The sequence below is a fragment of the Lagenorhynchus albirostris genome, chromosome 1 (assembly GCF_949774975.1).
Source record: "Lagenorhynchus albirostris chromosome 1, mLagAlb1.1, whole genome shotgun sequence".
Taxonomy (NCBI): Eukaryota; Metazoa; Chordata; class Mammalia; order Artiodactyla; family Delphinidae; genus Lagenorhynchus; species Lagenorhynchus albirostris.
In genome coordinates this window covers 168,567,194-168,592,577 of record NC_083095.1, presented here as the reverse complement: position 1 = coordinate 168,592,577, position 25,384 = coordinate 168,567,194, and positions in this window count along the sequence as shown.

The following is a 25,384-nucleotide window of genomic DNA, read 5'->3' as shown; positions in this document are numbered from 1 at the left end:
TCTAGTGGGCTGTGTGTTTGTGTCTCTGCCGTCAAAATCATATGTTGAAATTCTAACCCCCGTTGTGATGGTGTCAGGAGGTGGGACCTTTGGGAGGTGATGAGGTCATGAGGGTGGAGCCCTCATGATGAAATTAGTGTCCTTATAAAAGGACAGAGAGAGCTCCTTCGCCCCTTCCTCCAGGTGAGGACACAGTGAGAAGATGCCATCTATGAACCAGGAAGAGGGTTCTCCCCAGACTGTTGGAGCCTTGATCTTGGTCTTCCAGCCTCAAGAACTAGGAGAAGTAAAAGTCTCTAATGATTAGAATCTAGGGTGCTCTCTTATAGCAGCCTCTATGGACTAAGACATTTGTAGAAATTATTTTAAGGATTTTAAACAGGGAGATGACATGACTGGATTTGCGGTTTTGCAAGCTCCCTCTTGAACAGTGAGCAGGATGGGAGAGTCAGAGAGATCAAGTCAGAAGCAGGTGGGATCACCTACGTGAGATGTGGTGAAGGCCTGAGCTTTGCAGCATATACTTTTTGGGTGCCAGTAGGTTAATGTAATGCCTAATGACAGTAGCAATGAACTTGGAATTACTCCATTCAGAATAGTTGTGTTTTTAGTACCTGAGCCTTGATCTTTTCACTTTATAAAAGAAGCAGAGAAAGTCAACTGAATATCATGATATTGTGTCTGCCAATTCCAGATGCAGAAGACGACTGGGGAGAAGCTGAGTCCGCAGGCCCTGCGACTGAGAAAAGCATATATGATACTGAGGGACAGGCTCTCTCTCCTTACTTCACTATGGCCAAGAAACATGGAGAAAAGCTAGCAGAGAATTCCTATCCAAAGAAGAGATCCTCCAACCTTTCCGAGCAGGGCCCACTTAGGCAGAATAACACAGCCCATAGCACATATAACTCACTTTTTCCTCTTTCTTCATAGGAAAAACTCTGGTGACAACGAAGGTCATTGGAGAAGCAAGTTAGGAGTATCAGTGTGAGCATGATGGATTTATCTCCGTTTTGGCAATAGGATGTGGATAATTTATTCTTGGTTCACAAATCACGTCCTTAATTTTATTTTTTTTAGTAAAGTATAGTTGATTTACAATGTTGTATTAGTTTCTGGTGTACAGCAAAGTGATTCAGTTTTTTACTATAAATATATATTCTTTTTCATATGGTTTATTACAGAATATTGGATATAGTTCCCTGCGCTGTACAGTAGGACCTTGTTGTTTATCTATTTTATATATAGTAGTTTGTATCTGCTAATCCAAAACTCCTAATTTATCCCTCCCCCACCCCCTTTCCCCTTTGGTAACCATAAGTTTGTTCTCTATGTCTGTGATTCTGTTTGTTTTGCAAATAAGTTCGTTTGTGTCATATTTTAGATCCCACATATAAGTGATATCATACGATATTTGTCTTTCTCTGTCTTACTTCACTTAGTATGATAATCTCTAGGTTCATCCATGTTGCTACAAATGGCATTATTTCATTCTTTTTTATGTCTGAGTAGCCAAATAACCTCTTTAAGTTTAGTTACGGGAAGACTCTAGTCCAAAACATTGTTTATCAAGATATGCATCCCTACACATCGTAGGCTTAGCAAAACAATCCACAACAAATTAAATTGATAACAAGGACACAAAAGAAACAGTAATCTGTGGTTAAAAATCAATAATACCAGCGATTGAAAAAGATAACTTGTGCAGGATCCCCTAAGTGAGTAATATCCATTCATTCTTCCTCTTTCCTAAGACAGCCTGGAATTTGTTTGAGGAATATACTCTCCCCTACACAGCCAAGCATTTTACGAGAGGCTAGTCCATTCCTAGCTCCCGATGGTAGATTCTAGTTTTTGCCGCCATAAGCCCCATTTGCCTTGCTGGTGATTAATTTAGGTCCGGGCAGGTGACAAAGGCTCTTCAGGACGCTGCTGTGTCAGAATGTATTGCCCGGGAAAGCTCTATCTACCTTGCAACCTTGAGAGGTGCCGGCCTGTTACAGAGGAAGGAGAGCCAAGATAGATCTAAAGAAGTGAGCTACTACAGCTTTGGACTTCTTGTTTTATGGAATAATAAATGTCCTTATCGTTTAAGCCATTTAAGTCAGATTACTATATTTGTTGTGAAACCCTCCCGATACATTGACACACCTAGAGTGATCATGTACTGACAACAAAACCCCCTTCCGGACGCTTTGCACTAACAAGCCCCCAAAGAGCAGTCAGGCTTTTGAGAAGAATTCTGAACTGGAATCTTTGATTAGCTCTAGACATTGCTGATAGGAGTTTGTGAATACCGAGTGTTATTAATCCTGCTGACTCGCTCATTAAGTCACTACTAAGGAGACCTTCCAAGTGAACGTAAAATGAAGGTTTAAGAGACAAAGAAAGAATGTCCATTTTTAGACCAGCTCTTGCAGAGGATGGAATACAAACATTAAAAAAACAAACAAACAAAAAAAAAGAAAAACACTGTCCTAAAGATAACTGGTGACATCCCACCCCAGTAGAGGGACTGGTGGGTAATTTCTCCTACAATAAGTATTCCCAATAGTAGCTAAACTGCTATTTGTTGCATACAAGCTGTAGATAAAACACACTGCTAAGTTCTAACTACCAGGGGATGGTTTATTATAATTACGGTAATTTAGAAAAGACTCCCATAAACTCATTTTGGCTTAGAATGCACAAACCAGCAAAAAATTCTTTCCTGTTCCTCTTCTGATAGTTATATGCAGACCTTCCACCAGATACTTGTTTACAATCTTCATTAAAAATTTGGACTGGCTCATCAAAGCCAACAATCTGTTCTCTTTGATTTTTTTTTTTTTTTTTGTAAACCAATGGGTAGTATTTCGTTCTCTTTGCATTCTCTCTAAAGAGTTTGTGAAAATTTACATAATTTTAATTGAAAGATAAGGAAGCAGTTGCCTAGAAAGAATGTGGGACCCTGGGAAGCGGCCCTGTGCTCTCTTCCTCTGCCAGGCTGGGTTCTTCCCTCTGCTTTCACATAAAATGTTTGTGAAATGTACCAAAAACTTAGATGAGAAACCATATTGTCTCAAGGAATTATGTTAATTTTCCTCTTTCAGTTTGCAAGGAATAGAGACTTTCTCTTACTTCAGATGGTGATTTATTAAAGAGGAAAGAAAAAGAAGAATCAGGAAATTACATCAATGATTGGATAGCCACCATGCAAAGGAAAAAAGAACAATGGCTTTTTATCAGTTAGGACACAGTAACAGCATCAGTGACAAGAATTCTGGGGACCAGATAGCTTTTTGTGTCCTCAGACCTGGACATCTGTCACCCTCTACTTATTATGGCCACACTTGTGACTCTGTTTCTTCTAAATCTGGTTTGCTCTACTGCCATCTACTGCCTCTGAAAGATAGTTTCTCTCTACATAGAATTCCAGGTTTTGACAGTGGTTTTGTTTTTTTGTTTGTTTGTCTGTTTTTAGCACTTTAATGTTATCATTTCATTGTCTTCTGACTAGCGTTGTTTCTAATGAGAAGTCAGTTATCATTCTTATTGTTGACACTTCATTTTCTAAAAAATCTCTTTCCAATCTCTGACTTACCTGGATAATTTCTATCAACCTGTGTTCAAGTCCACTAACGTTTTCTTTTGAAGATTCAAACTGCTGTTAATGTCATCTAGTGAATGTTTAATTTTAGGCATCCATTTTAGAGTCCTAGCATTTCCATTTTGTTTTTTAGAAATCCCTTTGCTCTCATGAAATACCCCTATCTCTTACCCATTATATTCACCTTTTTCTGTAAATTCTTAAAAATGCTTATAATAATGGTTTTTAAATTCTTGACACTAATTCCAATAACTGGGGTTAACTGCAGGTCTGCATATATTGACTATGTTTTCTCTTGGTTACTGGTCATTGTTCCTGGCTTGTTTGCATGCCTCATAATTTTTTTTCACTGTATCTAAGATATGTGTATTCAAAGACAATGAAAAGCAAAGTATAATAATATTTTGATTTTATTTCTCAGAGAATGCAAGCCCTTTTCTTCTGTTGACAGGGTAAAGGGCTAATTATTTAGATTCCTTCCAGAGTCTAATTGACTGGGTCTTGGCTGAAGTTTTAATTAGATTGAGATGACCTATGCTTAGACCAACCCTCAGCTCCCACACAACTGCTATCTTTTTGAAGTTTTCCATATTTGAGCTAATGGGCTTCCCTTTTAAATATTTTTTCATTTACTTTGGATTCAATTCAGCAGAGTCCTGGAATCCAAGCACTGTGTGAATGCCAGGGTCTTTGTGAGTTGCTCTGAATGTTAGCTCTTTCTTCACTGATTTTTTTCTTGTCAAAGTTTGAGGGTAAGGGTCAGAATGTGAGAGTCAGTTGGGCCAATTTGTTTTTGCACTTGGGACTCTTCCATATTCTGGTTCACCTCTCTGGCCTCCACGATCATCTGAATCTCAGCTAATTTCTTCTCCTCCCTGCAAAGTCTCTCTAGGACGGCCCTGCCATCCTTATTCCAGAAGCTCTTCCTTATGAGCAGAGGCTGTCCTGACTCTCCCTTTGCCAAGAAACAGCTCGTTTCTCTGAAATCCAGTTCATTAAGCTTTCTTCTACCCCCGATCTTTGTTAGCCCCTGGGGAGAGCATGATTTTTATATGTCTGGGTTTCTCTTGGTGTTAACCATGTGAGCTAATGTCTTTCATGTCCTTCTACATTCTAATCTGAAGTGGAAGTCAGAGTCAAATTTGAATTTTTAAAAGTAAAACCATAAAATCATTAAAAGAAAATGGAAGCTAATTTATTTTAAAATTCGGAGTGAAGAAAGTCCTTTCAAAGCAGGATCCAAACCTCAGGATCTCACAAGTCAGAAGGAAAATGATTTACTCTCTCTCTCATGTATATGAGATACATGTATATCTATATATACATATATTTCTATATATCTCTTCAACTTCAGTGTAGTGAAATATACCAGAGACTGAGATGACAAACTCAGAAAGAAATACTTGCAACACATAAGACAAAGATGACTTCAAAAAATATTAAGAGACTTTTAAATAAATAAATATATATTTTTTAAGAATGGAAAAGGTAGGTAGCTAACATAAAAATCATCATAAATAGAGTATCCTCACAAAAATATGCTCACACTCACTGAAAATTAAGGACTGCAAATTGGACTGAGACACTATTTTTGCCCCTCACCTTGACAGAGTTAGGTGCTAGCAAGGGTCTGGGAAACCAGCTCTCATACACACTATGGACTGGGTATAAATTAGCATAGCATCCTTAGATGTGTTCGCTTTGTGTTATGTTCAAGTGTTTTTTGGTGATATCTAACAAAGTTAGAAAATTAATACAACCTTTGACCCAGCAATTTCAGTTCTAAGAATTTATTCTACAAAGACACTGAACATGCACATAAGGATATATGCAAAAGTGGAACCATTGCTGTATTGTTTTCAAGAGGGAAAACTGAAAATAACCTTAATATTCACAGTAGGGTCCTGGCTCAAAATTTACAGCTTATCATCTCAGTGGAATATTTTGTAGCTAGAAGGAAATTAGTAGAGCTGTGTGTGCTGATACAGAAAGATCGCCAAGGTATATTGCCAAGGGTAAAAATCAAGGTATAGAATAATATGATTTATATGTTCCCATTTGTATATATAAATAAGCAGATCTATGGATGTGTGTCTACAGGACAACATGCAGAAGGTACACAAGGAATTGTTAAGGAGTGGGACTAAGAGTCTGAAGGGTTGATTTTTCATTTTAAACCATATTATTATTTGAATTCTTAAAAATCAAGGACCGGGGCTTCCCTGGTGGCGCGGGGGTGGGGGGTCCGCCTGCCGATGCAGGGGACACAGGTTCATGCCCCGGTGCGGGAAGATCCCACATGCCGCGGAGCGGCTGGGCCCGTGAGCCATGGCCACTGAGCCTGCGGGTCCGGAGCCTGTGCTCCGCAACGGGAGAGGCCACAATGGTGAGAGGCCTGCCTACCGCAAAAAAAAAAAAAAAAAAAAAAAAATCAAGGACCATAGTTATTTTTATAAAATAAAGGAAGGAAGTTATCTCTATGCTATGAAATAGGGCATTTAACAATGCTTCTTACTGACTTACATGGATATCGTGTCGTAGACCACATCATATTCTCAAATGTTCTCAGAGTCCATTGCAGAGTCTTGCACGCAGGAGAAGCAAAGTGCAAATGAATGAACACATGAAACGATGATTTTTTTAATGAATTTTTAATTTATTTATTTTTGGCTGTGTTGTTTCTTCGTTGTTGCGTGCGGGCTTTCTCTAGTTGCGGCGAGCAGGGGCTACTCTTCATTGCGGTGTGCGGGCTTCTTATTGCGGTGGCTTCTCTTGTTGTGGAGCATGGGCTCTAGGCTCACGGGCTTCAGTAGTTGTGGCTCACGGGCTTAGTTGCTCTGTGGCATGTGGGACCTTCCCGGACCAGGGATCAAACCCATGTCCCCTGCAATCGCAGGCAGATTCTTAACCACTGCGCCACCAGGGAAGTCTTGAAAAGATTTTTTTTTTTTGGACAGTGTGTGGGAGATACGCAAGTTTGCAGAATCTATTGATAATGTTAAAATGCTGATAGATTTAACAAATCTCCTTCTTCAGTTGGCCAGGTAATGACCAACTTTGCTGACCTGAATTCAGAGTTCCTCGTCCGTCATAAAGGTTTTGAAATAAAAATAAACAAACTTCTCCTTTTGGGGGAGACTGAGCTGTCATTCCAGGAGAAACAAGGATCTCTTGTCTTGCATGAACTGTGACAGTATTTTGGAAATCAAGGGCCACTGGTCTCAGAGTCAGGATTCTGTGTTCTGTTGTCTTCGCTTTGCTACTAACTGGCGTGTAACCCAAAGTGAGTGACTCTTCCTCTCTGGGCTTCATTTGTGAAATGTTGGCTGATGGCTAAGGTTTCTTACCCCTTTACAATTTTTTTTTTTAAAGGACAGCCCAAAATAAATGTAAGGAGCACATTCTTCATTTATACTTAAAAAAAAACTTTTATTTTTGTACAACAACCCAAATGCTAATTTACTTCCCCAGAGAGGCCAAACCCAGTTTGTAGACTTTGCTCCTATAAATCTGAGGCTGGGTTTTCATTGTCGATGGAAATCTTGGCTCTCTAAACTTTGGCTACTTCGTTTTCTGGGGGTATATATAAGCTCAGAGACATGCATTCAACACGTTTCTGGTTCCCTATGTTACCGATGGATATATAGATGTATATACCTATTTTGTGCTAAATTTGTTTCAGTCATCTAGGTGAAGGAGTATTTACCTGATGGGTTCACTCCGGCCATTATTTAGAGCTTCCGAACTTCAGCAAGAAGCTAGAGTAAAGCTTAAGTTCTTTTTCTTACACCTTCAAATGAGGTTCCCCAGTGACTCTGGGGAAAAGCCATTCAGTATCTGGCTTTCTGATGTTCCAGCTAATAACTGCTGAACTCTGCTAATTTGCTGAGAAACCACATCGATTGCCGGGCGCACTAGTCTCTGCACAGGGGACATAGTTAAGATAAACAGTGGTTCCTTCCAGGGCTTCGTTTAGCTCTAAAACTAGAAAGCGAAAGACTATTCATCAGTAGGTGAAACAGGACTGTGCCAAAGGGAGTTCAGTTAGGCAGAGACAAATGCGGGAAAAGGGAGGGATGGGGTCTGTATCCAAGCACCGGCAGGGTCTCCTTAGAAACGGCGGGGTCAGAGCAACCACAGTCCAGCTTCATCCCAGAGAAGCCTCTGAGGACAAAACCGGTGTAAACCCAGCCTGTTTCCTCTGCCCAAGAAAAATGAACTTGTAGCCACCTTGCAGGGCTACTTTAGGATAGAAATGCAGCTGGCTCCTTAGGGAGCAGTTCTGTCTTCTTGGTTCTTTATTTATTTGCAATAAACACAGTTGGGGAAAAAAAGCCACTTCTTTCATCACAAGCGTTTTTATCGAGTTATCTTTCCTCTTCACTAGATCAATGGTCCCCAAAAAGGGGGTGATGGAGACCGTTGAATAGTGCATGGGAAGGAAATTGAGAACTTCTAAGTAAGTTTATTTTCCTCTCATCCTTGAAATTCTTCTCCCCCCTTTTTGGTGTTTTATACTTATCTAATACATTAGTAGATAGTAATATATTATTAGAATTATATTAGTAATAGTACTGTATTAGTGCATGATGATATTCTATAAATTAATAATTACACATTTAGTAAAGAGTTTAGGCCCAGTTATTTTTTATATAATTTTTTTACAGGTAGGGGTATGATGCAGTACAAAATTTTGGAGACCAGACCTTTACAATTTAGAGTCTAAATCCTGGCTCCTGGCTACTTAAAAAGTGACATTGAGTTGCAAGGAAACACTGGCGATTGTGGAAACGTGAGTATCTCCGTAATCCAGCCCAGTGTTATGACAGGTTTTATCGAGGAATAGAACAAGGAAAGACAACAAAATACAACAAAAGTAAGAATTCAAAGGAAGATAAGAAGAGAGATGCAATGCAGATTATGAGTATAAGAATTTAAAGTAAGGATGGGAATGAAAACAGTTTTATATCTTGGGTTACAAGGTGCATAATCATTTATAAAATGTTAAAAGTATATCCTTTTTCTGCGATGGAGAGGTCTCCAAATTGTGGACTCTGGTTCTCTACGTGTCCTTTTTACCACCGTGGAGTAGAAGTAGCTGAAGGCTGCAAGCCAGCTGAGGACTGGGTCTATGCATTTTTACGCTTGCAAATAGTTTTCCCGACCCACTGGTACTCGGCCTTTGAACATCTCACTTAGGGATCATTTGATTGTTTGTTGAAGAGTGTATTTTAATACTAAATTCTCCCTCGGGTTATGCAGGGGTAATGAATGATGAACTTTGAAACCTTGGGACACGCCTAGTGTGTAGATGGTGCCCCAGCAGATATGGCTGTCTACAGCCAGAGTTGGGGGACTTCCCTGGCGGTCCAGTGGTTAAGGCTCTGTGCTTCCAATGCAGGGGGCGTGGGTTCAATCCCTGGTGGGGGAACTAAGATCCCACATGCCATGTGGTGCGGCCAAAAGATAAAAATTAAAATAAAAGAAGAGCACAGGTGGGCCCTGAGTACTTCCCCTGCTTGTGTGTCAAAGCACCAACTCCTCTCCAGCCTGACACTCACCGCTTTGACTTGTTGCATTTCCCACAACAAGTTGTGAGCCTCAGCCTCCGCATCACTTGGTACCCTTAGCTCATCCCTTCTCACTCCCCACAGCATCTCCTTGGTCACCTCCTAAGCCCAGGTGCAGCCCTGGTCTGCATACCAGTTGAGCAGTTCAAGGGAAGCTCCATTGGGAAGGACGTCCAATAGGGAAGCAGAACACACATGTGCAAAACCAAAGCTAGGTTTCTTTGAGAGAATCTGATCGATGGAGCTACTGTCAGCCCCTGGGCCTGGAGGCCCGTGAGCAACATTGGATGGGTAGTACTGGAGCAAGGTGCTGATTCCACCCAGCAGGAATGTGGGGCAGTCCCCAGTGTGGCACTGACTGCGCTTATGAGGTGGAATGAGGTGTCCCTGGGCTCTCCTTTTGACTGGCAGGGAGCCAGGTGGGGACCAGGTCAAGTGTTTGGGTTTTACCCCGATGCTTCTGACTCCCACTATAATCTTTCTGGATCAGCTCCTTGCAGGCTTACTGGTAAAGTGGGCTATTTGATTGTCGCCACATGTGGTTACATTTCCTGTCCAGTTTACGGCATATTCATCTTTCACACGTTACAGGGATTCCTGGACCGAGTGCCATTTTCAGAGTGCGAGAAACCCACACTCAGCCTGGAGGAAATAACTGAGTGACTTCGGATCCCTTGGGTTCTAACACACCTAAGTGCTCAAACGCCTGAAACAGTGAGGATTTTTTTTTCCTGTTGGGTAGGTACTTTTTTTTTTTTTTTTTTTGGTACTTTTTTTAAATACAATTTTTAAAACTTACTTTCCATTTACGATTATTACAAAACATTGGCCAGTGAGGGTTTTTTGATCTTGTTTTGATTTTTGCTTAGAAGTGGGAATCCATTTTTTAACTATTCATTTTAACTAAGTACTACCTGCTTCTTTGGTCTCAGAAATAATGCAAACCTTGAACAGAATACCCTATAGCAATCCTGTGTCTCCTAGCAGTTGCTAAGTGTTCCCAGAAGGCCAAGTGATCTGAGGAGATGTTGTACATGATCTTAACATGGGACTGGCAAAAGAATCATTTTTCTTCCATGCCATCACCTCCATTTCCCTGTGACAAAGACCAGTGGGGAGGTGCGGCTTGACTCAGTGGCCTGAAAGCTTTGTAAATTACACTGGTGAACAACTGATGGATCATTTCATGGCCAGGGGGCCAGGAGAGTGGGGCCCTACACTTTCCTGTTTCCAGTCTCTGTTCTAATTTCACCTTTGTCCCATCGTACTCATTCTTCTCCATCTTCCTAATCACATTTTCTTCAATAATTGCTGGGGATGACTTCCATGGCAAAAGCAAGCCAGGGAACTTGCTTCAGAAGAGAGGGCCAAGAGAACAAACATAAGGATACCAAGGGGGGCAGGGGGGTGGGATGAACTGGGAGATCGCGATTGACATATATACACTGTTGATACTATATATAAAATAAGTAACTAATGAGACCCTACTGCATAGTACAGGGAACTCTCCTCAGTGCTCTGTGGTGACCTAAATGAGAAGGAAATCCAAAAAAGAGGGGATATATGTATATGTATAGCTGATTCGCTTTGCAGTACAGCGGAAACTAACACAACATTGTAAAGCAACTCTACCCCATTAAAAATTAATAAAAAAATAAAATTTAATTTAATAAAAAGAAGAGAGAGCCAAGAAAAGGCCAAGGGCTCTGTGTGTGTGCGTGTGCACGTGCACACACGCTGTTGCTACACAACGCACGCCTAGAGGTGTGATCTCTATTATCATTGTCCTTTCTAGTTAAGTGACTGCCACGTGTTATCCAACCTTGGGCAGCAGTGCAGTGGAAAGAACGTGGGCCTCCAGAGTTCGTCCAACTTAGCACTGAATTCCAGGCTCCGTTACTTATTAGTGGGCATATTCTCTGAGCCTTAATTTTCTGATCCCTAAGAGGAGGATAAAAGTCCCCACCTTGCTGGGCTGCCGCTGTAAGGACTGTGTTCAGGGCATTAGGGACATTAGTTCTCCAAAAATGAGCAATTCCATTTTTCAGACTCTTACACTGTGATGGGTAAGAAAATAATAAATCAGATCTATTTTCTTTTAGGGAGAGTGTAAACGAGATGAAGAAATGATACATTTTTTTTTGGATTAATGATTTCAGCGTCTAGGTAAGGCTCTAGTTGGAGTATTTGAATAACAGATCTCCGTGTTAGCAGGGTCCTTGGTCCCTAAGTTGTGGCACGTGTTTTATGAATGTCGTCATTCCTAATGCTCCTGTGTTTGCCCAGTGGAGAAACAAAGGTCTGCATACTGACAAATTAACAAATAAAGTTCTTCAGCTACTGCTATAGTCCTTGCCAATGTTTCAAGACACAGAAAGAAAAAAAACACACATACACCTCGCCAAGACTTATAAAAACTGCACAGTCGTTGCAGAAAGTTTCCAAGCAAGGAATTTCTCCATAACCTAATTTTTTTTTTTTTTTTTTTTTTCCTGTACGCGGGCCTCTCGCTGTTGTGGCCTCTCCCGTTGCGGAGCACAGGCTTCGGACGCGCAGGCTCAGCGGCCATGGCTCACGGGCCCAGCCGCTCCGCGGCATGTGGGATCTTCCCGGATCGGGGCACGAACCCGTGTCCCCTGCATCGGCAGGCGGACTCTCAACCACTGCACCACCAGGGAAGCCCTCTTCTTTTTTTTGAAACAGAAAATATGTTGCTTGCTTGAACCAATTCCCAAGTTAAACGTCTGCCTTCATCACTCATTTTTATTACCAGTCTAAACACAGACTGTTTCAATGGAGCCCATTTACAGCAGATAGTAAAAAGGATTCATTACTCATTTTCCTCTTATTATCTTTCAATTGCTCGAGCTCGAGATGGGCTTAAAGTGGACATGAGGCCCCGGTAGCCAGGACATTACAGGAATGCAATTAACAATGATACTCAACACCCTCCAACACCCAGACAAGGGAAACACTCTCTCTAATTCCTTAGCTCGGGCTGCCTTTCCTCACATTTATTCCACTTTCATCTCATTAAACTTCACTTTTTTTTTTTTTTTTTTTTTTTGCGGTACGCGGGCCTCTCGCTGTTGTGGCCTCTCCCGTTGCGGAGCACAGGCTCTGGACGCACAGGCTCAGCGGCCATGGCTCACGGGCCCAGCCGCTCCGTGGCATGTGGGATCTTCCCGGACCGGGGCACGAACCCGTGTCCCCTGCATCGGCAGACGGACTCTCAACCGCTGCGCCACCAGGGAAGCCCCATAAACTTCACATTTTTATAGTAAGTTTTCCCTCTTCTATTCGCTGTCTCCCTCTCAGTCTGCAATCGTCACAGGACCCTTTCGATGAGCTTGAACAATCTCTTCTTCAAAAAATGCACACAAAACACCTGCCTTGTCACTCTCATCATTAAGCAGAATTTCTCTAGAAACAAGCTGACAGCAACCACTAAAAATTTAGTGGGAGATTGAAATCCAGCCCCGCATGCAAATAATAGCTGTTTTTGCATGATCGTCAATGGTTATGTCATAATCCAAATAGAGATTACAAGCCCCAAATTTTGTCCTGGTATTTCTCCCGTGGACTGGTCCCTTCTCTACAAACCATCTCGATCTTCCTCTGTTTGATCCCATTATACTCATCATTATTTTGATACTTAAATGGAGTTTATTGAAATTGGAATTTATAAATTCTAAAAAAATAGATGCTGAAAAGTCTCTCTGGCTTTTTTTTTCTCTTAAAATTTTTTTTATTGAAGTATAGTTGATTTGCAATATTGAGTTAGCTTCAGGTGTACAGCCAAATGATTCAGTTATATATATATATACATATATAGTTTTTGGATTCTTTTACCTTATAGGCTATTACAAGTTATTGAGTATAGTTCCCTGTGCTATACAATAAATCCTTGTTGTTTATCTACTTTATATATAGTGGTGTGTATCTGTTATCCCCAAACTCCTAGTTTATCCACCACCCCGCCCTTTCCCTTTGGTAACTATAAGTTTGTTCTCAGTGTCTGTGAGTCTGTTTCTGTTTTGTAAATAAGTTCATTTGTACCCACTGACTTTTATAATTAAAGTTAATGTCACCTCGCTCTTTTTTTACTCTTTTATTAATGTACTCTTTCATTAATCATAGTCACATGGCAGCTTTCTCTATGAAGCTCTAAATCGTTTCTAAATCTCATGGTTCCCTGGGGCTTAACTCCTGATGTATTTAATTAAAATGTAGTGGGCTTATACAAACAGGAGCTGGCATTCTCCACTTACCACTTACCGTCTATGGGACCCTAAATAAGTCAGGTAAATGCTCTATACTTTCATCTCCTTGTCAATAAAATGAGAATAATAATGCTTAGTTCTTAGGGTTGTTGAGAGGAACAAAAAGGATAATGCCCATAAAATACTTGTTGCCGTGCCTGGAGTGTATTAAATGCTTCATAAATAATAGCTATTACGTCTGCACTCACTACTTTTTAGGTGACTATTATGTGACGGGCGCTTTTATGTGCTGTCTTAATTAATCCTTACGAAATTCTGTATAGTTGTCATTGTTATCCCCATGCTACAAAACAGGAAAACTAGCTAAATGAAGTAAGTTGCTAGTATGTTTTAGAACGGCCTTGGAACTTGGTCTGCCCATCTCCAATGCCTTGGAGGTATGTGTTTGGGTTTGGAGGGAATTGGAGTCCATGCCATAAACATCTGGCCGTTTCCTACCTTTACCATCTCAGGCTTTTCTTATGGCCACTTAGTGGCATTCCTGAGCCCCTGTGATAGGTTAGGCTGTCCCCTGGGTATCCCGTTGCCTGGAGCAACAGAAGAGGCTCATCTAAATGAGAAATGCTTATTGATGATTAAATTAAAGAAACTTGGTGCGATCTTCTAAGAGAAACACTCTTTAGTCTTGGGTAGTTTATAGTGCTAGAGGAAGGAGGGGATGGATTAATGGCAGAAGGTCTTTAGCATGATGTTAATATCAATGACTGCATATAAGTTCAAAATAAGGCAAAAACAATACTGTTTGGGTTAACTTCGATCATACAAGTTAATTCTGTTTTTTCATGATATAAGTTGAGCTTTGGAAAATGTAGTAGGGATTTAAAATCATTTAGATATTCATCTCCTTAAAAGCTAGGCTTTCTGAATCAAAAAAGTTAACTGAACTTTGATTTCTATCTGAATAAATCACTATAGATCAGATCACTTAAAAAAATTCAAAGTGTGCACAAATGAACATCATCAATTTGAGTAGAAGGCACATCTGGCAGTGTTTGGATTGAGAGCTCCACTCTTTAGAAATATCACTGAAGTAATGACTCATCATTTGAAAGTGCTGCAGGAGGTCAGGTGGGTTTTTAGCAGTTTTTTGAGTAGTTGAGCCTCTCCCTTTCATAGGAAGTGGAAAGAGAAGGAAAAGAGGAAGGAAAAAATGGAAGGAAGAACTAGGAGTCTGCTATAAAGCTCCAGGCCAGAACCCTTCACATTATCTCATTTAATTCTCCCACTGCCTCATCTGCTACCTTCCTTTAAGCTACTGCACTGGTCCTAGCAATGTCATACCTGTTCTATACTTGTTTCTCTACTTAGGCCCATCTTTTGGAGCATGCCTCACCCATGTGGATTTGACCTGTGCTGTTGTCTTCCCAGCTACAGTTGGTTTTTCTCACATTTTTCACCCCAGCCTTCCCACATTCTAAATCCTACTTCTGATTTTACCTTCCTCCCTCCTCATGTCTCACACTCCAGCCTGCCTGCTCTACCTCTCCTAACCAGGAGCTGCCCTGAAGGTGCCACTGCTGCCTCTCTCTCAGTCTGGAAATCATGACCTGGATGACACCTTCTCAACTCAGTAAGGTGGGAAATACTCTCCTTATTTTATAGATAAGGAAACCAAAGCTCAGAGTTAAAAAAAAATGAAGCGCAAGACAACAGAGCTAGTTTTGAAGCCAGAATCTGAAGCTTGAAGTCATGTGTTTGACAAAGTAATTACTTAGTTGACCCATAAATCCAAGCCTCTCTTATGCCAAAATGCACGCTTTTAAAACTATGCCCCATGGAGCACAGATAACAAGATACACTAGTTGAATCTTCTACGATAATTCTGGCCCACGGTCTCCACCTAATCAACTCTTCATGTATGTTTGGGGCCATGGCGGGTGCTGAGAAAGGTAGTCATGTGGATGTGATCACACCCATGGCGGGAGCTACGATGAGTTATAGTTTAAGGACATAAACACCTATATCGGCAAATATGTAATGAACCAAAATACGCTAGCAATAAGGAATAGGGAAAAGAGGTCTCACTTTCGTTTATCCTTAAATTAAAAAGCTACACGTGGAATATCTGAAAAAGAGAAACAAATAATACCCATCTCTCCACCCACTATTATTATTCCCCCAACCTTTAAACCCATACTTCCATTTTCAAGTTAATCAACGTAGGCCCTTCAATTGAGACAAGTCTCTTGACACTTTTATTCAGCCAGCTTTAATCCCTGAAAATGGGAGAAATCAGGATGGTGTTGGTGCTGTCAGTAAATATTAGATCATAATCTGAACAGAGTGTTGAGGGGATGCTTTGATGGCAGGAGGAATGTTCAGCGGGCTGATTGGCCCTGGCCATTGTTGGGCTCGGGGTCATTCACCCTCCTCTCCTACCTTCTCCCCCGGGGACCTGGAAAGGCAGTATTGGGCACAGAGGCCCCTTCCCTGCTCAAGAAGCACCCTGGGCTTTGTCATCAAGGACACTGCCTTTCACTAGCTGTGTGGCCTCTAGTGAATTCTAAACCTCACTCTGTCTTGGTTTCTTTCACTGTAACTAAGCAGGTCATAACCATCTCACATGGTTTGGGGGAAAATTCAAGAAAAGAATGCTTGTAAAACTCCCAGCTTTCACAAATAGAAAACGAGGACACAGTAGATTCTTAACACTTCCTTCTTTCTCTCAAAATCACCATAGCAGGAGAAACAAACTTTTCCTAATCCCAAAATGAAAGGACACACTCAAAAAATTATAGCGCCATCCCAGATCCTGCAGATGTAATCATGACACCATTTAGTGGCTAGCTCCATGTTTTCTAATAATATATGTGATGCCTAACTCATCGAGGGAGGCTTGGAGACCGGATCAGTTTCTCTTCCTGACACCCCTACTCAAGGAGTCCGTGGAAAATAGGTTCATAGATTTTTCCCGAGGGTAGCTAGAAAGTAGAAACAAAACTGGACTGTGAATGAAGCCAAATGAAGACTGAAACCAGCCAGGTTCCTACCTGCTAAAGTCAGGATTCTAAACTTTATCAAGCAAACCATTTTCTTAATTGCATACATCGTTAGAGGTTGTTAGGGTTATTTATAAAACACTTAGGTCCCTTTTTCAGTATGGCGCTGGTGAACTGCCGGCACTGGAGTCTGTATGTGTGTTTTCATGCACATGTTGGTGACCTCAGCAAGGAAAGCATTTGTTCCGTCCTTTTCAAACACAAATATCTGTGGCCTCCTTTCATTTGCTTCCCTCATGGAGTACTGTGTCCCCCCTTCAGGTCTCCCTTTGTTTATGCTGATGTAATAAACTGTCCCCACGGAGTTCTGGCTAAACATAATATTAAATAGTCAGCAACATAATCAATTATTTTACCAGCAGGAATGGCTTGTTTATTTAATCTCTCTTTTAAAAATAGTCATTTCTAGAAAGGCATTTCGTACTTTACTTATTTTGACAGCATCAGGAAGCTCCATTGTTAATCAGAAACATGTTAAATCACACAGACGTACATAAAGGCAACAGCCAAGATCTGTCAGCTGGATTGACTTTTACAGTGTAAATCTGTAAAACATTTTATAGGAGGAAAACCCTATAGCAGCACGGTAAGCACATACTGTGTGACAAAGCTCAACCCAGATGAATCCACAGACGGAATTGGGCATTAAATACCCAATTTCATTTTAACACACTATTTTTATAGGACAGGCGTACTTGGAAATGAAACTCTAATGATGGGAAAGAATATTAAGAATTAATGAATGTATAGAAAAGATAAAGAGTCAGGGATTCCGATCACTAAATGTATTGGTTGATTTATTTTGACAGGTGCAGTTTAGTTTTAATGATTTCAAATAACACTTCGTAGTAGGGTACTAAAAATCCTGCTGGGTGTGTGTATGTGCACAGTAATAAAATCTTGGTAATGTGAGTTTCACTGTAAGCCTTAGCGGCTAAGTCTTCATTAAGAATAAGTTTCTCTGCAGGTGTGCATGTCAGTGAAGTGAAATTTTGCAGGTCTCTTCTACTTCATGATTTGATCTTTTTGATCACCATTATTTATGTCAAGTTCGGAATACAATTTCTTTCTGAAGATAACAGTGAGAATTAATCCCCTGGATAATCATTCAAGCTCTGGTGCTAAGTCTTTACGTGATTTCGATATGTCACTTTGCTTTCTGCCTCAGTTTCCCAAGGAGGCAAGATAGGTAAATTCCTGGTGAGAGAACTAATTAATATCTGTAAAGAACTTTAAGGTCTTTTTATGAAAGAACTCTTCATGAGGAAAAATACTATGCCATATTAGATAAAAGAGCAAAGACTGTAGATTTCAAACACTGTGGAAGTTACTGAAGAATAAAAAAAGTACCAGAGGCATATAATTATCTTCAGAAAGATGTCTATCACCGGGCAGACTATAATACAGTGATGAAAGGTATATTAAAAAGGTGAAGCCTTCAGGGAATTAAGCACCGTGTCATCGACAAGACTACTAAGATTCATGTTGTAAAAACTTTAAATCAAATATCGTCCATAAGACTGAGTAAAATGAGATAGATCAGTCACATTATAACCTAAATGTAAGCCTTCTAGGAATCCCCCCAAACCTTTCAAAGACTCATGTTTTCCTCGTGCCTCTTGACATATCATAATTCATGCTTCATTTTTGACTCAGAAAACCCTTTCCATCCTTCCTTATAGACCCATTATATACCCTTCCTTATAGACTTTTTGCTTCCTAGTCTCCCTGCCTTGGGTTTCGGGGGATAAGAAAGGAACATGCCATGTATGTTTGTCTACATAACTTCAGTTTAAATGGAACTTCACTTTGTGCTTGATAACTCTCCCTCAAAAAAATGGCTTATTTTTTTGGTCAATACACAGCCCATTTGGTGCAGAAAGCATCCAACTTTTGCAAAGTCTTGGGAAATATCATGTTTCATTTTGTCAAGGACAAATAACTGAAGCCAAAATATTCTTTCTGAAGACGACCTTGAGAGGTTGGCTCCGGAATGATAATTCCAGCTCTGACGGTAATTTCCTACACGGCATCCACCATCCTCTGCAAAAATACATGCATAGTGAACCACCAGGGATATGGTGGTCTGAAGGGACCATGGGTTCCTGGAAGTGTCTCTGGTCTTCCATTTTTTTCCAGTAGTGCTGATCAGTCTTTAGCCATAGACCATCAGGAATTCTCAAATAATAAGTCACTTGAGTGAGGAAAACAAAATTTCTTTGGAATAAATCCCAGATGAGGATCATTGTTTTTAGAATCTTGAAACTCATGGTCAATTTAAGAGGTAAACACGGACTGAACAGTCAGTGTGATAACGTAAGTGGAAGCACCCACTACATTGCTGGGTACACAGTAAGAGTTGAAAATATCCCAGGTGAATCTTTTATGCAGAAGGAAATGTGCTGAGAAAAGAGATGGATAACAATCTATTACATGATATGGACAAATCCAACCAAATTCTCTGACGCAATGCGGGTATGAATTCAGGCGACTAGAGCTGGATGTTGTTATGAACTGAATGTTTGTGTCACCCCCAAAATTCACAGGTTGAAATTCTACTCCCCAGAGTAGATGGGGCCTTTGGGAAGTGACGAGGTCATGAGGGTAGAGTTTCATGAATGAGATTAGCTTGCTCTCATGCTGGGTGGTGTAAGGACATGGTGAGAAGGTACAAAGTGAGCCCTCATCAGACCCTGATCTTGGAATTCCAGCCTCCAGAACTGTCCAGAAATCAATGTTTAAGCCACCCAATCTGTGGTATTTTTGCTATTAACAGGCTGAATTGACTAAGAAACAGGTCAACAACTATTATTCTGTTCAGCTTTAACACTAACAAGCGTCGCGTTTTTCAGGCAAACTGTTGTACCTAATTACTTATCTCTAAGCATTCAGGGAGCTATTTCAATTTTCAATCTGCTTCTAAATACTAGTTAATCATGAACCCCTCCCAAGAAGTTAGAATTGGGAACAACCATGTTTAAATAACCTATAATTGCTTTATCTCTCCCATGGATGAAAATATAAACGCTTCTGTCCTCCAAAAGGAAAAGAGAAAAAAATTCTAATAAATACCTAGTTGATTTGATACTGTTTGGAAAATCAGTTGAGCAATGGAAATGATTGATAATCCTAGTGTACAGCTAAGATATTGCATTTCACATTTATATTTTTAGAAGAGGGTTACATTTAAAATATGGCAGTAATTATCATATCATGGAGAAAACAGCCTAAAAAAATTTTTTTTTTGGCAGCTGTACCTGAAGACTGGGGGAAAAAACTGATGCTAGGAAAATTGCCCTCACTAAGGAAATACATTTTGCCCAAAACATTTTATCCCATTTGTAGAAATAAGGGTGGCTAGGAGTATATTGATTATGGGGTTCAACTGGTTACAGAAAAGCTAAAGTTACTTCCTATTTCAACATCACCTCTAATTCCCACTTATAACCACAAAAAATATTAATATGCACAGTGGTGGTTTAGAACTCTGTGAGTAAAGCTATTTTGTATTAGTCCCTTTATATTTTCCCATTTGCATTTTAATCTTGTCTCTATGGAACATGAGCCTTTGAGTTTGGCTCCTTGGTAGCACTCAGTTTTTTCATCTGAAAAATAATGGAATTAAACTAGATCAGTGTGTCTCAAACTGTAATGGCGCATTTGAACCATCTGGGGGTGTTGATAAACTGCAGATTTGAATTCAGGAGGTTTCCGGGGTGGGACCCTGAGCATCTATCTACTCAGCTACGAAGCAGTGCCAGTGTTGCTGGTCCAAGGACCGTGTTTTGGTAATGATGGTAATTCACACCTTTCCTTTCCTCTTTATAAGATATTTCGTTAGACGACCCAAGGATTCCTGTGTCTGTCATCACGTTGCTTGAATTGTCTGTTGAATTTAGGACACTCGGTACCTCGACTGCTCTCAGCATCCTGGAAGAAAAAAAGGTCCAGCTTAGGTTTTTCTGTGAATTATTTACAGTGTCTCTCTGCCGTCTCCATCGAATGCCGGATGTGGTTAAGTTTTAATAAAAACCACAAGCTTGGAAAAGTCTAAATTCAACTCACCTAAATTTGAGACCACAGACCCTGGCATTGATACAATGACCTCGCTATCCAGTAACTTTCTCTTTGACTCCTTGCAATGTTTTTTGAATACTCAACGAACACCTCATTAAATGGCAAGCATTCGTCATATTTCCTTCCAGTTTCTTGGACTGTGGTCTGTCACCTGTAAATGAGGCAACTCTTACTCTTACAGGTGAGGGAGTGTGGTCTAGATGCTATAGAGCAAGAGACAGAGATTCAGGGCTCTCAGCTCCATTGACAGCCCTGTCAATGTCAATAAATATGAAGATACCTATTTTAGGCATTACAACAAACAACAACGTTAAGTGCTGTATTGAAGCACGGTTTTATTTCTATTTGTCTGCTATAAAATACTTTAAGAGGCTTAGGTGAAAAGTACTGGGCTACTAACATAAGCAACACCTCCCCAGAGCCCATGTGACCATCTTGGGTGAGTTATTTAATTCCTTCTATGCCTTGTATTCCTTATCCTTGTAAAATAGGGTAACTTTTTGCCAGGATTGTTAATACTGAGTTAATACCTGTCAAGTGCTTAGAACTACACTTGGCACAGAATGAGTACCATGGAAGTATTTGTCAACACGGCCACTCCAGATCAAACTGTCAGATCTTGTTTCAGACCATATGCATTTATTTAGCTTTTAAGGAGTGATATATTTCTTGATTGTTGTATACAAATTATTATTTAGCAGTCATGCTAATCTCTAGTATTAATAAAACCTTATAACATGAAATCTTGATATAGTATAAATATTATTTTAATTTATTTTATTGTACATAGGCGCTGTAGAGGACACAAAAATTGCATGACACCAACTCTGTCCTCAGAAAAAGGTATATGCATAGTCTTATGAGGGAGAAAGACACATACTTAAATAAATGCAACATAACAAAGAAGGCCTGTTCCACACCCCAGAGTTGGGAAATATATTCAATATTTCCTGTCCACTGCTCTACTGCAAAACAAAGAAGAAAATCCAAGTCGTTATATTACTACTTTGGGTCCCTGATTTCAAGTTCAAAGAGTTAATTTTAATTTTCCTGAAATTATTTTTTCAAAATGGAACCAGTATTATTGTTTTTCTGATATGGAAAAGTGTAGACTATCTCAGAAGATTAAAGAAGATAGAGGAAACAGTAATTGCCTCTGGAAGGGATTGTAAGAGGCAGGGAGTCTTAATTCTAATTGTTTTACTCTTGTGTCCTTTAAATTTTGTACCTTGTACAAGTATTATCCATGAAAAACATTTTTCTAAATTAATAAATGCACAGTGTAATAGACATTACATGATATATATAGAAAGATATAAAGTAGAAAATGAAAGTACTCCAAATGCTACCATGAACACAACACTTTGGTACCCGATTCCTTCTTTAGGCATACATACGTGTATTGTTTTTACGAAAACAGGATTGTGGTATAGATGATATTTTTAAAATGCTTTCCATGCCAATAAATATAAATGTACAGCACTCATTTTTCATGTCTGTATTATTATACACACCAGCCTTGGCTGGTTTAATTGACCCCGTATGGTCCTGTGAGGAACATCTTTGTACATACATATTTGTGTGATTGTCTTGTTTTCCTAGAATATACTTCTAGAAATTCAGCTGCGGGGCAAAAGGTCTGCATGTGAAGTTGAGATTGAAAAGAAACATAACATGAATAAAGAAATGAGCTATTTCCTTTCAATTCTCCGTCCACGGGAGAGAGGTGTATTGTGGTTTATAGGCAGGAGAAAAGGGATGGAGTCACTCTTGCTTCCCCATGGCTGGGAGGCGCAGGTGTTTGCCACTAGCATCACCTTCAGTACCCAGGTAGGGAAACGGTGGAAAGGATGAGAGTGGGTCTTGGCTTTAAGTTGTGAGTGAGTCCCTGATTGAATTTCATTTCTCTTTCTCTGTTTTCCAAAAGGAAATTCACTGCTTCATCTTTGAAGTAGCATTAGCTCTCCTTCTGCTAATGGACTCCTGAGTAGTTAAGGTGAATATCGTGTTAATGCTTTCTGTTAGGAGGGTGGGGCTGGAATTTGAAGGGGATCAGAAGAGCTCTTTTGATGGCTCAGCCTAGATGATAAGAAGAGGAGAGAAATGGGGGGGGGGTGGAATGGAAAATATTAGATTTAGAAGGCCTCATTCAAACTTTAGTTCACCCTTCACCCCCCTTAATATGAGGAAACTTACACTGGAAGGTTACATCACTCATCAAACTCATAAAGCTGGTGAAAGGCTGAGCAGGAAAAGGAAGTTAAGCCTAAATTGTGGTTTAGAGTCATTTGCATTAAACCAAGCACCCTAATTAGGCTCATGTAGAGTTAGAGTTATTAAAGACTAGATGGTACTGTGCATGTCTTTCACCTAGGATTTGCCTTCCTGAATGGTGCAAAAGTTAGGTGGGCAGCCTTGAACTAACACCAATAGCAGCTCTAATTTTTTTTTTTTTTTTTTTTTTTTTTGCGGTACGTGGGCCTCTCACTGTTACGGCCTCTCCCACTGCGGAGCACAGGCTCCGGACGCGCAGGCTCAGCGGCCATGGCTCACGGGCCCAGCCGCTCTGCAGCATGTGGGATCCTCGCGGACTGGGGCACAAACCCGCGTCCCCCGCGTCGGCAGGCGGACCCCCAAACACTGCGCCACCAGGGAAGCCCAGCAGCTCTAATTTTTGCCAGCCTCCTGAATACTTGAGCCCTCCTGGGTTATTTTGAAAGGATCCACTCTCTTCAAGTGCTGGAGGATAATGTGGCATTGTATTCAAACTATTAAAGTAACTGATGCGATAAGTCTGGGATAATGCCTGCAATCTACCTTCAAACCTGAAAGAAAAAAAAGTTTATGAGCAGAAAACACTTTAAACATTTTCTTTTGGAAGTGTGGGAGCTTCACGGAGAAAAGGAAGATCATTTGCAGCTCTGGCTTCAAATCCTATCTTGGAACCATGGCAAGGATCAAACAGAGGTGTTTTTTTCATAAGGTAAAGTGGGCAAGTGCGTGGGGTCGCTTGGTTTCTTGTGTGCTCACTGCAGAAGCCTTCCTCAACTGTAAGCCTACCCTCTGCTCTCCCTCAGGGGTTCAGAAAATGCGCTGTATTTGAACATGTCCCTGGTTGATCCACATGTGCAGATTTTGTGAAATCTAGAATTTATGTAAGCCACGTTTCTTCAGCCTTATTCAGGTAGACTTTGTGGTCTTTCTTTCACCTTTCATTCAACAGCTATTTATAAAGCACCTACTATGTGCCAGGCTCTGTTCTAGGGGTGGAGGATACAGCCATAGTTAAGAGAAAGTCCCTACTTTCGTGGTGCCAACTAAAAATTGGCACTTGCCATCTGCCTCTACGAGGATGAGGTCACTGGCCACTGTAGCCGCTGACCTTCAACACAGCCTGACAGTTCAGGGCAGAGATCAGGAACGAGGCCCTCTGTGCTCCGGGAAAACCGGCAGAGCAGGCCTTCCGATAGTTAGATATTTTCAGGAGAAGATTTTGTGAGCCCCAATTCTTGTATTTCCTCTCATCTAGAAAAGCACTAATCATTAACAGTGACATCTGCTCCTTCTGAATAGCAGCGAGTCTCTGCCAACATGTGTGCTTGACGCACATGCCCCTATTCACTAAAGTCATAAACAATACTGACCTCCCCTCCACCTCTCCGGAGCAGTTCCTCAGAGCTATCTGAGATGCTATCTCCTGGGCTACAGTCCTCATTTTGCCCCAAATAAAACTTAACTTGTTTCTTAAAAATAATATGATATGGATGATGGTAAGTCCTGTGAAGGAAAATAAAGCAGGATACAGAGGCTCTGAGGGAGGTGTGTTTTTAAATATAGAAGCAAGTAGAAACCTGGAGGAGATAAAGGAACAAGTGGGCCAGTACTTGAGCAACCGTAGTCCAGGCGGAGGAAGGGTGAAGGCAAAGGCCCTAAGAAAGGGCTGCGCTCAGCCTGTCCAAGGAACAGCTGACCCAGCTCTGGGAGAAGCCAGGGAGGGGAGCAGAGTGGACAGGACAGAGAGGCAGGCGGAAGTAGGAGGCACAAAGGCTGTGAGAGGATGTGAGATCTCACCCGGGTCAGGTGGGAAACCACTGGAGAGTTTTGGGCAGTGCATGGTGTGGCTTGATTTCCTCTTCAAGGGCTCTCTCCTGTGCCTCTGTGTAGGGACCCGACGGCTGGGGGCAAGAGGAGAAGCAGGAAGGCTGGTTTGGGGGTCACTGCTGAGCTGGCTGACCTGGAGACTTGGGGAGCCTGACGGCTTGGACTAGGGAGGGAGGAGGTGATGGAGTATGGAATACATTCTGAAGGTGGGGTCGAAGCACGTTGCAGCATACAGTGACTGCCAGACTGCTATCTGTTTACTGAAACAAAGCTGAAACGTACTAGGTAAAATATGAAAGTATCAGAAATGGGGACTCAACTATAGTCGTCAATATGGAAGTTTATAAATATAATGATGGATTAAAAAAATCCACCTATCTTTAGTCATTAATAATAAAATAATGTGGTATGATAAAATAACATGAATAAGTACCAGAGCAGAAAACTGGAATCAGATGGGCCATACACCATACCCAGGGGTTCATCCCCTAAATGGCCCCAGAAGAGTCTAAATCAATACTTGGCCAAGCGTCGGCCAGTTGTGGCAACTCCACAGGCCCATATCATCGATGCCGAGATATGTCAGGTGAAGTCTAAGGCTATCCCTTGCAGAATTCCCCCTTGCTTAGGGGAGGCCAGCCTTTGCACTGCTAAAGCCATCAACTGATCAGATGAGGCCCATTGATACCATGAGGATAACCTGCTTTACTCAAAATCCACCGATTCAAATGTTTGTCCAATCCCAAAAAACACGTTCACAGAAAC